Source organism: Chinchilla lanigera, unplaced genomic scaffold (assembly GCF_000276665.1).
Source record: "Chinchilla lanigera isolate Chin_1 unplaced genomic scaffold, ChiLan1.0 scaffold00049, whole genome shotgun sequence".
Taxonomy (NCBI): domain Eukaryota; kingdom Metazoa; phylum Chordata; class Mammalia; order Rodentia; family Chinchillidae; genus Chinchilla; species Chinchilla lanigera.
The window spans coordinates 2956795-2963410 of NW_004955450.1; positions in this window are offsets into that span (position 1 = coordinate 2956795).

The window sequence follows — 6616 nt, forward strand, 5'->3', positions numbered from 1 at the left end:
AACTTCCCACAAGGAATGTAAAGATTATATACTATACATGTACTAATAAAAGAAATGGATCAAAATGGATGTAAGACCCACAACTCTAAAACTAGTAGCAGATAATATAGGAGAAATGCTTAGGACACTGGTCTAGGCAACATTTTCTGAAAATGACCCCAGAAGCACAGGCAACAGGTGCAAAAACTAGCTGGGAGTAGTGACCCATGCAAGAGGTTTGCCAAAAAGAAAAGAAAATAAAAGTAAAAGGGAGGCAGGAGAGAGCCTAGCACTGAAGCACTTGCCTAGCATGCGCAAATCCCTGGGTTCAAACCCCAGATCTAGGAGTCTGAGTAGAAAGGAACCCTCACAGTCAGGAGTTAACAACTGTACGCCAACTGTTTGTCCTCAAATACTAACAAGAAAAGAAACTAAGTCCCTTAAGGTGATGTAAACCTGTATGTTTTGTTAAAATGAGAGAGTGAGAGTTTAATGGGTAGAGTTTCTATAAATCAGATGAAAAAATACAGTTTTTTTCTGTTTTTTTTTTTCTGTCTTTTTGAGACAGGGTCTCACTATGCAGTTCAGCTCACTTTGTAGCCTGGACTTGAGCTCACTTTGTAGCCCAGGCTGATCTCGAACTCACAATGATCCTCCTGCCTCAGCCTCCCGAGTGCTGGGATTACAGACACGCGCCACCATGCCCGGCTGGTTTAGGTAATATTGATCCAATGGAAAATCACAGGATGGGTGTGAGTTGGGATAAAACTATAGTGAATCAATAAGATTACAACAAATATAGTCATTTGGGTAATATTGATTAAATGGGGATCAAATGGGGAAATAAGTGTAGCAAGCACATGGAGGATGAAGGAGGACTTTCCTGGAAGGGGTGGGTTAAGGAGATTTGGTCCTCACCCCAAGGTGATTGGTGCCTATTTGAAATATCACTCTGTTCATCCCTAGCGGAAGTAGCTGGGTGAGTACTTCCTCTTTTCTTGAAGCCTGGCCTTCAGTGAATGCACCTCCACCCATAGCTCTCTTCCACACTGTCTGACTGCCTACAATATTTCTAAATAACTTAGCTATAATAATCTGACAGTGCACATTATGTACATGGATCGCAGTACCACCATGCGGCTTGTAAGCATAAATAAGGGGAAAGGGAAGTGAACAGAATTCGGGTGTGCTACGTACATGTACTAACTCCCCACAATAGCAAGTACATATAATCACTGTGTCCTCTAAGGTATATATTAGTGTCCAGGCGTGGTGGCGCATGCCTGTAATCCTAGCTCTTGGGAGGCTGAGACAGGAGGAGTACTGTGAGTTTGGGGCCAGATTGGGCTACATAGTGAGACCTTGCCTCAAAACAAACAGGCAAGGGGCTGGGGATTTAGCTCAGCGGCAAAAGCGCCTGCCTGGCAAGCGCAAGGTCGTGAGTTCGGTTCCCGGTACCGGAGAAAAACCAAAAAAAAAAAAAAAAAACAAAAAACAGGCAAATAGACAAATATTATACAGAGGGAGCCTGCCAAAATCAATCTATCTATATCTATCTATCTGATGTACATGCATATACATTTTTTACTTCAGCAGCTCTAGACATTAGCCACCCCTGCCTTCCCCGTGGACAGGGCTTCTTGTTCTTGACTGCTGGTGTTGTCCTTTTCTTGTCTATCTACTTAGTGACCGGACTGATTTTCAGGACATTCCCCTGGGTATACAAGCTCCACAGCACCCTGAGAAGGCCCAGCCTGGGGCTGCCGCCCGCTCTGCCATGGCCTTGGTCCTAGGAAGGCTTCCTCTAGCCTAGGTCTGTTGTACCTTGCTCCGCCCTTCCCGCCCCCAATTGCTGCCTGATTGGGCGATTGCTTTTAACAACAACCCGGGGCATAACTTTCTCCACACATCAAACTCAATCTGAACCTCTCCGCAGGGAGAGTCTTGGCGGCCCTCTTGGGGCTGTTCTGACCCCTGAAAGGCTCTTCTCAGCTCCCTCTTTGTCTCTGGCAAACTTCTGGCTGATTAAGGGTCAGTTTTACAGAGTTCCCAGCCTGATTGCTTATCACCACCGTCTCTAAGTCTCCCTGAGCGCCTGCAGGCTGAATTCCTTCCCCCACACTGCTCCTGATGACAGAATCCCTCGGGGAGACAGATTCTCTCTCTCCCTGCACAAAACCCTGGCACTAAGTCTGGTGGCGCACATCTATAATCCCAGCCCTGGGAAAGTCGCTGCATATTTGAGGCCAGCCTAGGTTACATTGCAAGACTCTGTTTCAAACAGACAAAAACACCTCTACCCTACTGCTCTGAGGCCGGGGTTTTCTCCTGACAGGGCCCAAGGGATCTCCCAAAGCGGAGATGGCAACCTTGACTCACCCTACCCATGAGGCAGGCTGCAGGTTTGCAGCCTTCCATCACAGAGCAAGAATTTTCAATTAAGAGGCATGAGTAAGAGGCGTAAAGAGGTAAATTCGGTAGAATTTAAGTGCACACTCAAAAGAAACAAAGTGTAATCTCAGTATGTGGGAGGCTGAGGCAGGAGGATCGGGCAAATTTGAGGTGAGCCTGAACTACATAGTGAGACTGTCTCAGAAAAACAAACAAACAGTGGAGAGAGGCAAGCTAGTCAGGAGCTAGGGGTATTTATATGTTTTGGGAGTGAAAAATCTGTGGAATTTGTGAATCTATATGAAGTTTGGCCTTTGTTTACAGAAGAAATTCTGCCCCAGGGCTAAAGATAATGGCTCCCTTCGCAAGGGGAAGGGTGGCCAAAAGGGAGGACCTAGTCTTTGGTAAATTTTTAAGATGGGTGATCTAAGACCTTTTGCCTATGAGCACTCTTTGAAACTTTCCAGTCTCTTTATCTTAAACTCAGGTTTCTGCCCTTGAACTTATCAACTAAGCAAATTTATGGATTTACAGTATTATTTTAGACAGCTAAATTAGATAGAAATTAATAGGCAGTCAGGGAGGGATCAGCCCGCGAGGGAGTCTGTGCAGAGGATGAGACACATCAAAACTGGGGCTGGAGGTGGAATTAGACAGCCAGGCCTGCGGGCCTCCCTAGAGATAAACAGCAGCCTGAGATTGTCCTGTAATTAGTGCCACCTGGCCCAGTGAGCCTAGATAGGCATCAGACACACAGGCCGGTGACCAGAACACCGTGACCCACACTCCCACCCTTTCCAGGGATGCCTTGGCTCCTTCTATGTCAGAAGTGACAGATAAGGTCAATGTTGCCTGCCATATAGCCTTGCTACGTGCCTTGCTTTCCTACTGGACCAGAAGTAGCTCAACTGATTGAGCTGGGCGTGGTGGCACATGCCTGTAATCCTAGCACTTGGAAGGCTGAGGCAGTAGGATCATTGCAAGTTGGAGACCAGCTTGAACTGCATAGTGAGACCCTGTCTCAAAAAGACCAAAAAAAAAAAAAAAAAAGTAGCTAAACTACTATATTTGTAATCCTATAGAGTGATTGTCGTTTTGTGTGTGTCTTTTTTTTTTACTTGAGACAGGGTCTTGCTATGCAGGTCAGGCTGGCCTTGAACTCACCTTGTAGCCCAGGCTGGTCCTGAACTTGCAACGATCCTCCTGCCTCAGCCTCTCGAGTGCTGGGATTACAGGTGTGCACCACCATGCCTGGCTCTGGTTACAGGGGTATTTTTTTGTCTTTTTGAGACAAAGTGTCACTATGCAGCTCAGGCTGGCCTTGAGCTCACTTTGTAGCCCAGGCTGGCCTCGAACTCTCAATGATCCTCCTGCCTCAGCCTCCCTAGTGCTGGGATTACAGGCATGCGCCACCATGCCCAGCTTGCAGTTTTGATATAGGGGAAATGCAGTCGTCAGATAAGTCAGAGTTCATCTTCTCCAAAGTCAAACAATGAATTCTAAGGAACAAGGGAGCTCCCTTGGATCCCTCCCTGACTGCCTATTAATTTCTATCTAATACCAGAAGGAAACTCTATTGGACAGAATCAATGGGGAACAGGAACAGTTCCTGAGAGACAGGAAGTGTCCTGAATGGGTCCCTTCTCGAAGGAAGGAAGAGCCTACTTCTCCACTTGATCTTACCCAAAAGGCTGGGAAGCAATAGGAAGGGCTCACTTCTCAAATGAGCCTACTTCTCAAAGGAAGTTTTATAGAGAAAAATCAGGCAGAGGGTATAAAGTGAGTTGAAATTATGAACTGCATCAGTCAGGGTTTACTAGAGGAACAGATATAATACATGATAAACAAATGTACAAGAAATTACAAGTTTGGCTTACAGTGGTCAGCTACAGAGTTGGATGAAGGTGTCTGAACCCTCTGCTACAGAGGGTGTCTGCACGCTGGAGATTGAAGAGCCCAGTCCTGGGCCTGGAGCTCGCTGCAGTGTCCGTGCAAGTCCGTATCGAAAGGCTGATGGGTCTGCGACGGAATGGTGAAGAATCTATGATGAAGGCCGGAGAGCCAACACCAGAAGGCTGAAGAGTCCCAGACGGAAGCCCACCAGTCTGCACCAGAAGCCAGGAAGACGACCAAGCTGAAGGCGAAGACCAAGCTGAAGGTGAAGACTGGAGTTCCTCCGAAGAACCAGCAGCCAGTCCCTCCTCAGTTCCTTTTTTAATGCAGTCTACCTGCTCTGGGGGATGGGGGTGGTCCTCTACACCCACACCCTCTGCATGCCTTCCTCTTGCACAGGCTTAGGATGAATACAAAGTAAGCAGCCTGGCTCCCTTCTGAGTCACACAGTTAACCTAAGCTTCTCAAATTAACACAATAAACAATATCCCAGAAGGGTAAGTGCAGGTTCTTTTCACCCTAAGATGCAGAACTGCTGAGTCACTTAGCCAAACCTCTAGACTCCCCAAGTTGACACAATGTATCAACCATAACAACAACCAATAAGATTATAAGTATAGTCGTTTAGGTAATATTGGTCCAATGGTAGCAAGCCATATACATGACATCATTAACCTTGGCCAATAATCTACAGTCTTGGTTTTAGTTTTAGTAGTCTTAGTCTTAGTGGATGGGAGAGGATGTCCCAGCCCTAATGAGATAATGGGAAATCTCAAGAGATGATACCAGTAATCTCAAGCTTCTATTTATCCCTAAGCCATTGTGACTTTAATCTTCATCAGATACTACTTCAGCCACAGTCTCATGAGTTTTCATCTTCTGCACTGACTCCCTGGAGGGCCTAGCCTTGTCTGATGGCCTACAATATTTCCACCTAACTTAGCTGTCTCTAATGGTTTGACTCACGTTATGATTCTGCTGTATAAAATATCTTCGGACAGGGCCAGGTGTGGTCACACACTCCTGGAATCCCAGCACTTGGGAGGCTGAGGCAGGAGGATCGCTGCAGGTTCAAGGCCAGCCTAGACTACACAGAGAGATCCCGTCTCAGAAAAACAAACAAAAACAAAAACAAAATTCTTTGGGCAAAGAGCCTTGGCAGCAACCCATCTGGGGGATGTTTCTCAGGGGCTTTCTCTCAATTTTAGTATATATGCTGCAGAAGCAAGGACAAGAGCTTTTTCTCAATAAACCTTTCCCACTCTTAACCTCCTTTGTCCTCAAATACATTCTTCATTATCAGGAGACAGGAACTCGGCACATCCAACATCTAACAGGCTGGGAGTCACTCCTTGGGAGTGTCTTTAAGAGATCGTGGGTGTGATAAGCCTAGACGAAGAGAAGCATAAACAAGTCCAGCAAGTACAGATATTGAGAACCTTGGGCAACTTTGTGTCCAGAAGTTAGTTGCTGTCTTTGTATAAGTACAATTTTTAAGTTACGGTTTTCCTTGTGTCCTTTCTACCTGTCTTTATTTTTTCTTCCTCCTTCACTCCCCTTCCCTCCCCATCCTCCTCCCCTTCTTCTCCTTCTTTTGTTTTTTTGAGACAGAGTCTTGCTATGTAGTTCAGGCTGGCCTTGAACTCACTATATAGCAGAGGCTGGCCTTAAATTCACAGTGATCCTCCTGCCTCAGCCTCCCAAGTGCTGGGGTTGTAGGTGTGACCACCATACCCAGTAGAATTTTAGAAAGTTAGTCCTTGGAGTAAATGGCACCAGGGCTCTGGCAGCAGATCCAAAGGAATGATGCTCAGAGAGGAGGTGCAGCTGGTCTGTGATGGGTCAGTGCATAAGTGAGGGTCCCAGTGGGAAGTAGGGTCTTTTTTTTTTTTTTTTTTTTTTTTTCTGTTACTGGGAATTGAACTCACGACCTTGCGCTTGCCAGGCAGGTACTGTGCCGCTGAGCTAAATCCCCAGCCCCAGAAGTAGTGTCTTTGATGCTATGGTTTATCTCCTGCTGCTCACGCCTCTGTCTTATGAATGGTCATTTTAATTACTCCAAGTCCTCACGCATGAGGCCTGCCAGGAAGAGGCCTCACAGGTATCTTCTCATCCTGTTCTTGGGTATATTTGGAGACTTTCTTCAGAACCTTCTCCCAGTTGGTTTCCATAGAGAAGAGGAGGGCAGATGCAGTTAAAGAGCCCAACAGCCTTCAAGAAAGGTTTGGCCCACCTCAAGAGGAACTGCCCTAAGAGGCCCCATGGGCCATGCCCAGGATGCAAAGGAAACCACTGGAGATCGGTCTGCCCTCTGAGGTGGAGGCCCCAGAGCTCAGACCCATGCTACCAGTTA